The sequence below is a fragment of the Antechinus flavipes genome, chromosome 1 (assembly GCF_016432865.1).
Source record: "Antechinus flavipes isolate AdamAnt ecotype Samford, QLD, Australia chromosome 1, AdamAnt_v2, whole genome shotgun sequence".
NCBI lineage: Eukaryota > Metazoa > Chordata > Mammalia > Dasyuromorphia > Dasyuridae > Antechinus > Antechinus flavipes.
In genome coordinates this window covers 496,991,167-497,002,164 of record NC_067398.1, presented here as the reverse complement: position 1 = coordinate 497,002,164, position 10,998 = coordinate 496,991,167, and positions in this window count along the sequence as shown.

Here is a 10,998-nt window from a genome sequence, read left to right as displayed (position 1 = left end):
TACACTGACCTTATCTTTCTAACTAGGCTATAAATTCATCAGAGTTGTGGATATTCTTCTCTAAGTGTCTCTCCCACCTTTACCAACATTAGGAATGTGATTAATACACAATTAGTATTTAATGAGTGAAACTAAATAAATCTTGATAAGATCAATTTTAAACTTCATTGTTAAGAACTGTAGACCCTCTCTGGACTTGATATTCAGATAATTATCTTTGATTTTTACAAATTGTGGTTCACATAACTACAAAAATGCTTTTTATTTTTAAATACTTTTTATTAAAGCTTTTTATTTACAAAACATATGCATGGGTAATTTTTCAACATTGACTCTTGTATTTCAAATTTTCCCCTTCTTTCCCCCACCCCTCTCCCCTAGATAGCAGGTAGTCCAATACATGTTAAATATGTTAAAATATATGTTAAATCCAATATATGTATACATATTTATACAGTTAACTTGCTGCACAATAAAAATCAGATCAAGAAGAAGAAAAAACAGAAAGAAAACAAAATGCAAGCGAACAACAGAAAGAGTGAAAATGCTATGTTGTGAACCACGCTCAGTCCCTACAGTCCTCTCTCTGGGTGTAGATGACTCTTTTCATCACAAGATCATTGGAATTGATTTGAGTCATCTCATTGTTGGAAAGAGCCACATCCACCAGAATTGATTATTGTATAATCTTGTTGTTGCCAAGTACAATGATCTCCTGGTTCTGCTCATTTCACTTAGATGCTCTTTTTTCTCCAAGAACTCACAGTTTCATGGGGGAAAGGGGGAAATTTTAGTCAAGGATTGTACATTGGTAAGAGCTGTACTGCTTTTTCTTTTGTGGTAAGAGGTCGATGTGACACTAATATGTAATTTTTATTGTTTATAAGTTTCTGTTTCTTAGTATGTTTAACTTTTTATTTGTATTATCTCCAAAAAATGAATCTGGTATTTTGGAAAGTTAATATAGAAAATGTTTTTATCTATTGAATTGACTCCAGTAATGTTTGGGTAGATCTGGGGAGGAAACAGGAACAGTTACAGAATAAATAATGGCAAGTTGGGGAGCAGAGGAGATAGGCTAGCCTGGATTGCTATGAGATCACTGGAAGAAGAAAAATGAAAGCAACCTAAGGACCTCCACAAAAAATTTAAGAAAGGAGCCTGTCTCTATAACTGCTAGAAACATAATTTACAAGTTTTTAACTCTTAACTACTCTAAGAAGAATGGTTAATCATATTTTTCAACCAACTACTAGAATCTTTTCCTTTTATTATTGACTTTATTGAAGAAAATGCAAAGTAATGGAATCTCTGGGTCATAGGGTATGGACATTTTAGTCATTTTCTTAGCATTGCATTAATGGCTAGACTGATTCTCAGGTCCACAAACACTATATTAGTAGTGTATGCATCTTTCTATAACTCTACTAATATCAATTATTCCTCTCTTTTGTTATTTTTGTCTGTATGCTAGATGTTAGGTGAAACCTCAGAACTGTTTTGATTTACATCATTAATTAAGTAATGGAGCAATCTTTATTTGGTTGTTAATTTGTAATTACTCTTTTGACAACTATTTATTCAAATCTTTTGACCAATGGCTTTTGGTTTTATGTATTTGTATCAATTCCCTGTATACTTTAGATATCAGATTCTATATGAGAATTTCTTTATATATTATAATAAAATCTTTGGTTGGGAAAATTTTGTTTGAGTACTTCTCAGTTGTAACCTTTCTGTGGCTTTTTTGGAGGACTGATTTAGGATTTTTAGGACCTCAAACAAAGGAAAGAAAAAACTGGAATTTTTTAGGATACTCCTCAGTAGTTAAATAATTGAGATGAGTCATCTATCAAATTTTTATCATATCATGAGTAATATTTTATATGACAAATTATTTTGTATTAAAGACAATGTCTGAAATAAATTGCTAACTAAAGTTTACATCTGTTATTCCAAGTTCTAATTATATCTTTTAAAAAAAAAAATAAGGCATTTTTTTTCTTTTATCCTACCCTTCAGTCTAATTGTATTATTCCTGTGTTTGTAACAGAAATAGGAATTTATTTTGAGTATTGCCAGGGTAGGCTTGATGGCTTCCTGATACTCTCTAGAGCATAGAGGATCATGGTATAAAGATGATCTTAAATTCTAGAAGACTTAGTGGAGTATTTGACCATGTTGAAAAGACATTATGGATGGAACTGGCCACAAACACCATGTCTGCTTTCAGAGAACCAGGCTCAGATACAGAGGAGCTTATCACCAACAGTCTGATCACTAGGTAATGGCAACATATAAAACAAAGAATAAATAAAAAATGGCCTTCATTCTAAGTCATCACCTTACATTTCTACAGTGGAAGTGACAGAGTGGGAGAAAAAGGGGCAAAAGGACACTGACCATCCTATAACTTCTATATCTTCTGTAAATATGAACTGTGCTATATGTAGCACCTTTGTCTCAGGACTAAAATATGGATATGCTACAGAAAAATTAAATCATAAAAGTCTTGATATTCTCATTGTAAATAAAAATATATGGTGAAATAAAGATGCAGCCAAATGGACGGATATCTTATAGGTTATTGTTTGAGGGACAAATAAAATAGTTCATGGATTTAGTTTTATCATGCATTCAGAGGTTACAAAAACCAGAACTTAATAGGAGACTCATTCATCTTGTCTTGCAGTGCTCATTAAAAAAAAAGAACACTATGATGATCATTATAGCTTATGCACTAATTTCTGTTATAAAGAATTAAAGACAGAAATTCTAAGAGGAATTTCAAGTTAAATTAAAATCAATACTTTTCTCTCTCTCTCTTTTTTTTTTTTCTTTTTTTGCTGAGGCAATGGGGTTAAGTGACTTGTCCAGAGTCACACAGCTAGGAAGTGTTAAGTATTTGGGATCAGATTTGAACTCAGGTCCTCCTGACTTCAGGATTGGTGCTCTATCCATTGCACCACCTAACTGCCCCCTTTTTTCTCTTTAAAAAAAAAAATGTTATATAGGATGACTCGCTGGGAGAGAAAAGGATGCTGGGAGAAATTTTATTGATATAAAAAGCAAAAGTTATCAGTAAAAATCACTTTTAAAAAAATCTGTGTTTAAATATTTGGAGACATTTCTCATTTCAATATGAAACGAAAGATGAAAAACAAGAAAATTTTGGTCAACTTTTTTATTACAAATTATTTTCTCACGAGTGCAAGGGATAATGTAAAAAAATTACCCTGGCATGGATTCTGTCAATATAAAGTAATTATTAAATAAAAATTTTTTTAAAAAATTATTTTCTCCAACAAAAACAGTGTAATCAACACATTTGAACTCTATTATCACAAATCTTAATTATGTGAGGAAGTAGAAATGACATTAAAGAAATTAGTGCTGAGAACAGCTGAACCAGACTAGAGTACCCAGAAGAAGCCTGTTCAAAGAGAGGAGAATGTGAAGTGCAGGAGGAATGGGGTAGAAAAATATGGAATAAATACATTTAAGTTGGGCAGTTATGAAAAACTTGTTGATGGAAATACCAACTTTTCCAGTTGAAATCTATTATGAGAGAAGTCTACTTCTAGATTTTTATGAGGTATCTGGTGGCACAGTGAATCTCAGAGCACTGGTTCTGGAGTCAGCAAAAGCCGAGTTCACTTGTAGCCTCATACACTTACCTGAGCACATTGTCTTAGTCTCCTCATCTGCAAAATGGGGGTAATAATGGCACCTACCTCCTAGGGATGGTCTAAGGGTCAAATGAAATAATATTTCTAACTTGTAACTTGTTTGTATGGATGTTTGTGTTTTCTCTGCCCCATTAGATTGTGAGCTCCTTGAGGACAGATTCTGTCTTTTGTCTCCTTATTTAGCAGTGTCTGGCACATAGTAGGTACCACATAAATGATTCTTTTTTTTCCCTTCTCCTCTAAAGGGATGTTCTTGTTAAAGTATGAGAAAGGGGGAAATGAATATGAACCACTACATAGCATTTCCAATTCCTCTATCTTTGTCCGCCTGCATTTTTTATTTCATTCACAGGTTAATTGTACACTCTTTCTAAGTCCGATTCTTCTTGTGCAGCAAAATAACTGTATGGATATGTATACATATATTGTATTAACATATACTTTAACATATTTAACATGTATTGGTCAACCTGCCATCTGGGGGAGGAGGTAGGAGGAAGGAGGGGAAAAATTGGAAGAAAAGGTTTTGCAATTGTCAGTGCTGTAAAATTACCCATGCATATATCCTGTAAATAAAAAGCTATTTTAAAAAGTATGAGAAAGGAATAAGACTTTTACAAATGATATTCTATAGAAAACCACACCTTTAGTCACACAATTAAAGTGTAGAAAATGTAATATCCTATCATGGTCATTGTTTGTTGACTAAAAAAACCCTAGTTGATTTGCTAAAGACTCTTCCTCCATCAAGCTGTTTCTCAGTATACATCAGAATCATGCAAAATACCTTGAAAGTCAAAGATAACTTTGTTTTTACGATACTGTGATTATTTATATCAAACAAATCACCGAACAGTAAGAAAAATACTCAAAGATATCCTAGCATTTTGTCTAGCACAGAATTTTAAATGGCACAGGGATTCTGTATGCCTAAAGTACTTAAGATGCTTCTATTCCCATTTTTGGCTGCTAGATGGCACTCTGGGTAAAGCACTGGATTTAAAGTGCAGAGTGATTTCAAATTCAGTTTCCAAGGCTGTGACCCTCTGCATGTCATTTAGCTTCTGCTTGCCTCAGTTTCCTCATCTTCATAATGGTGATAATGATAGAACTTACCTTTCAGGATTGTTATAAGAATAAAATGATATAGATTTTGGAAAGCATTTTGCATTTCTTAAAGTATCACATAAATACTGGTTATTGTTGTGCTGATTGTCTTGGAATGTTGCAGAGCTTTCTCATGAGAACCATAATTACTCCAAAAACATTGTCCTATCAACACAAGAGGAAAAAAAGTTTTATTGGAAGAAGTACCGACATTGGTGAGGTCACAGATTCATATTGTCAAAGCAGGCCCCATAAAAAAAGTATTAAGAAATCTTTCCTTTGGCTTCCAAGTTCATGTGTGCCCTTGTCCTGATAGGCTATGGATAGAAAAATCCTTTTTAAGTCCCCTTGGCTAGAGGCCCTAGGTCAAACCCACAAATAAGTAGAATAAAAAAAATAGAAGAAGTAGAATAGAATAGAATAGTTTAAAGTTAATGATTAAAATTTGCCTGGTATTGTTGTTAGCTATTAAAGATTTTTGGTGCAAATTATTTGCTACATTTTAATAATTTTGGACGACAACTGACATAGTGGATAGAATACTAGGCTTGGAATAAGCAAGATTTGAGTTCAAAATACTAGCTGTGTGATAGTACTACTAGCTAGGCAAGTCACTGAGCCTGTTTGTCTCAGTTCCCTCATCTGTGAAATGATCTGGAATAGGAAATGGCAAACCAGTCCAGTATGTTTGCCAAGAAAAACCCAAATTGGATCACAAAAAGTTGGACAGAACTGAAGAAGCTAAACAAAATAAAAAGGTAACTGATAAAGAAAATGGTATCTTCAGAATAAGCCTCAGATGAAGTTAACTGATTCCCTCAATTTCTTGCAAGGAATTTCATTAGGTTTACAAATCCTTTTTATGTACTGCTTTGAGGAATGATACAGCATTTATAGCTCTCTGTAGAATGTTTATGGAGAAAAAAAATCACTTGTGACTATTTTTCTAGGAGTCTTTTTTTTCATCATTTTGTTATATGTTTGTGATGAAAACATTTAATAATCTTCATAAATTTGAAGTGATTTACTTGACTATATTAAGAGGAATATTAATCATATTCAGCTTTGTAAGATTTTGGACGAGGATAGGAAATCAATTTATTTTAAAAGTTTATCTTATGCCTTTTTTTATGTCACAATCATTTCCAAATCTTATTTCCTCAACTCACCTTGAAACTATTCCTTGTAACAAAGAAAAAAATGGTTTAAATAAAAATAAACCACAAAGAACATTCTAGCTCATAATTTCCCACTTATCAAATGCAGATTATTTAAATAAAGATTCTTTCAATTCTGAAGGACTTATGAAGAAAAATATTGTCCACCTGCAGAGAAAGAACTAATACAATCTGAAGAGATTGAAGCACACTTTAAAAAAAAAGATAGCTTTTAATTTTCAAAATATATGCAAAGATAATTTTCAATATTCATCCTTCTTGTGTTCCAAATTTTTTCTCCCTCCCTTCTCTCACCTTCTCTCCTAGACAGCAAGTAATCTAATATATGTTAAATATGCAATTCTTCTATACATATTTCCACATTTATCATACTGCACAAGAAAAATCAGATCAAAAAGGAAAAAAATAAGAAAGAAAACAAAAAGCAAGCAAACAACAAAAAAGGTGAAAATACTATATTGTGATCCACACATTCAATCCCCACAATCCTGTTTCTGGATGCAGATGGCTCTCTCCATTACAAGTCAATTGGAATTGTCCTGAATCATCTCACTGTTGAAGACAGCCACCTCCATCAGAATTGATTTTCACATAATCTTCTTGTTGATGTGTACAATGATCTCCTGGCCCTGCTCATTTCACTTAGCATCAGTTCCTGTATGTCTCTCCAGGCTTTTCTAAAATCATCCTGCTAATTGTTTCTTAAAACAATAATATTCCATAACATTCATATATCATAACTTTCTCCAATTGATAGGCATCCACTCAGTTTCCAGTTTCTTACCACTACAAAGAGGGCTGCCACAAACATTTCTGTACATGTGGGTCCTTTTCCTTTTTTCATGATCTCTTTGGGATACAGCCCCAATAGAGACACTGCTGGATCAAAGAGTATGCACAGTTTGATAACCCTTTGGGCATAGTTCCATATTGTGAAGCGTACTTTTAAAAACTTTATTCTTTTTTTTTTGTCTGAGTTTTGCAGCATGGCAAATATGTAAATGTTTTGAATAACTGCACATGTATGATTTGTATTAAATTGCTTGCTTTATCAAAGTAAGGAGGGAAAGATGAAGGAAAAGAATATGGAATTCAAATTATTCTTTTAAATGAATATTAAAAATTTTTGTTTAGATGTTAATTGAGAAAATAAAATATAAATAATTTTTAAAAATAAGCTAATAATTCCTGGTGACAGAATTAGAGCTGTGAAGAATTAAAAAGTTTTTTAGAAAGAGGTTGAAACTTTGATAGAAACTAGGAGTTTGGACCAATAAGAGAATTCAGGATAAGGAGTAGTGGAAGAGCTTAGAGTAATTAGCCTGACATAAAAAGATTGCTAATTGGAAAGTCTTTCATGAATTCATGCAAAGTGAAATGTGCTGTGTACAAAGTAATAGCAATTTTATGGGATGATCAGCTGTGAATGACATTGCTATTCTCAGCTATGCAATGATATAAGACTATTCTGAAGAATTTAATATTAAAAATGCTGTCCATATTCGAAGAAAAACCTGATTGTGTCTGAATACAGATTGAAGCATGTTTTTATTTTATTTTTCTTGAGGGTTTTTTTTTTTGTAGTGGTGGGGATATCTGAGTTTTCTTTCACAATTTGACTTTTATGGAGATGTTTTGCATAACTTCATATGTGCTTTCTCAAGGCAGAGTTCGGTGGAGAGGGAAGAAGAGATACAACCTGGAACTCAAAAGTATAAAAACAAATGTAAAAAAATTGTCTTACATATAACTGAGAAAAATAAAATTTTAGAAATTTTAAAAATTAAAATGTATTGGTTAAAAATTAATTTTAAAATATTAAAAGTAATTACATAATGTATGCACATGTCTTATTTGATCCTTACACTGTGGGAAGCAGGTGCTATTGCTTTCTCCACTTTAGAAACGAGGAAGAGAAAGCTAAGATGCCTAGGGTCACACATGTAGTAGTCAATGTCTGAGGGAGAGTTTAAAATGACTTTATATACAATACTGAATCAATATTTTTTAGCTGTGTAAAAGATAATAGAGAAGAGAGAAGCTGGGGATATTCATTTCCATGAGAGGGTAACCTGATTCTATATATATGACTGCTTTAATCCACCTTGCTACTTAACCTGTTGGGTTTTTTTCTTCTTACCCTCTAATAAATGAAGTGTCAATAGAAAAGCTAATTAGATTCTAGGGGACACCAGTTAAAGAACCTGGATAAGTGATAATAAAGAGAGCTCAAACAGAAAAGAACTCTAGTACTCCACAGGGTGAGGGAATACCTATAATGGTAAAAGGAAGATAGAAAAGGTCTGAAAGCTCAAGGCAAGATTCCTGATCAAAAAAGACGGTAATCAGGAAACACCTGGAAAAGATTATTTAATGCTTTAAATGTTTGCAACAAAAATTAAGTGGCAGCTTTATTCTCGTAACCTAATTCAGCCGGAGGTAGTCTGTACCCTGAATGTAATAAAGAATCCTTGTGCACTTCCATAGATGCAGTGAGGGAGAGTAGCTACCTGTGAGAATAGAAGTCCTTGGAGGAGAAGTTTCCCTTATGTTTGCAGAAACTAATCAAGACAGACAATGGAAGGAACTCTGTACTTGTTGCATTATTATTAAATGTTCAATAGCATTTGTTATAAGTACTTGCTGTTGGTGCAGTGGAAATTACATTGACTCCACAGTTCAAGGATTTGGATTCAAATTTCTCCTCTAATGTTTACTACTGGGGTGGATTTGTCTGGCTTTAATTTCCTGGTTTGTGAAAAAGGACTCCATCTAGCTTTGAATCTCTGACCCCATGTGTATAATTGGAATACAAATACAAAAGTGATATAGCCCCTCAAAAAAGTTTACATTCTACCTTATTTATTTAACTGAAATAGCATCACATTTTATGCTGTGAATAAAATAATAATAGTGGATATTTTTCTCTGTGAGGATAACATCATTTAAATATGTAGCAAAATTTAAATGTTATTTTAAATAAGAACTCTATGTTATAATAGTGAGGGTCAATTTAGGGGAAATAACTACGGACTAGAAGGATATTAAAGTGAGGGCTATAGAATTAAGGAAAGGGAATTTAACAATTAATAATGGAGAAGTTAAGTTCCCCTTGGATCTCACAATTAACCAGGAGAAAGGGAATATACCATGAATTGGGAGCATATCATTAACTGGCAAGCTAAATCCAGGGAGGAGTTTAGCACCCTAAAAGAGTTACTTGGCTATAACAAGGAAACAGGCACTAAGAGGCCGGAAGACGGGAGGTAGAGCGCCCAGTTGGGCCAACTCAAAAGGAATTCAGCAAAGACTGCGTGGGCTATCGACGGATTTATGGAGGGAAATTTAATCTGGGGGTTTGACATCCTAATTTGGCTTCCTGACTGGATACTCTAAAATGGGGCTATCCAGGACCTCCATGGAAGGTGAGACTATAAGGCCGACTTGATCCCCATCAATGCCCTTCCCTGTTTGCCTCAGGGAGTAATCTTATCAGTACTTTAGGCTTTCTCTGACAACCCAGGACCTCATCACAATGATGATGGTAATAATAATAACAATAATAAATATTTAGCATTTATATAGTTATTAAATAAAAATCTATTATCTCATTTTAATCTCACAACAACTCTGGGAGATTGGTGCTGTTGCTAACCCAGTTTTACAGATATGGAAATTGAAGCAGACAGCAGTTAATTGACAAAAGGATCAAACAGGCTGAATTTGAATTATGGTTGTTCTGACTTCAGGCCCATTGCACTTAACATTTCCTACCTACTATATAATTTAAGAATGCTTTATATTATTGTATTTGGAATCCCCATCACTTTTAAACATTATTGCTTGGCAAGAATGAAGTGATTTTCAGAGGCAACATTTTGTCCCACCAAATTTCTAAAAAAGAAACCTTATCTTTCCTTTGAACAGGACTTTTATACTTTACAAAGCTTTTCTCCTTTCCTAATTACACTGGAGTCTTGAAATAAGCAAGTTATCAATACCACTTTGCAGCTAAGGAAATTCATGGAAGCCCAAGGAGAAATAATTTATTTTCAGCTGGGATTAGAAAGCAATTTTTCTACTTCTAGTCCACTGAATTGTGATATCTGAAGATACTATATGTACTTTAATGTGTTTATGATGTACTGTGGTTTCAAGATAGCATTATTAACAATAAAATTTCATCACATTTTAAATTAATTATTTTAAAATACATATATCTTTCTCAATATATATGTTCTTTTCTAAATAATTTATTCAAATAATTTATCAAAAGAATAGATAAGAAGTACTTTTAATTTATGGTTTGAATTTGTAGTTGCAGGAAGAGGTCAAGGCAGAGGTTGAACCTGAGGAGGAGGATGTGGCAGGGAAAGAGCAAGTTCACTTAGATAACATTTCCTTAAAACATAGCAGATAAGTATTAGAATGTTGAGATTTTTAAAAATAAATTTTATTTATGAAATTTTAAATAAATATAAATATAAGAAAGTGTTGTCTACACAACAATTAAGATTTTAATGACTTTGGTATTTTCATATATGCAACAGTAAATCAATAAAAGATAAAACTTGACTATTGTTGCTTTGTGGGCTGCCTACGCACCACACCCATTTCCTGCGATTCTGTCTATGGGAAGTTATCTCATATTTTTCTACAGAGATTTATTTTATTTTTTGCATTCCAGAGTTTGATTTATTTAACCTTATCCTTAAGTTCTACTAAATATTCTTTGCTTCCTGCTTCTCTTAACATTTAAGTTTTTTTCTCTGAAAAATATTAATGTTCCAATGATGTAAACAATTGAGTCCCATTTTAAAATGTATTGATACTGCATTGTAAAACCTTATACTTGCTTTGATTTTTTTTTTTTTTGGTCAGGTATAAGCTCTTAGTTTTAAAGAAAAGATTGCCAGCAATTTAAAATGTTCTTTTCTCACATTAAAATGAATGATTGGTGACACTTTCATGTTAAATCAAAATAACTTTGGGAATTATTATTTTCAGGTCATTTATTTTAGATT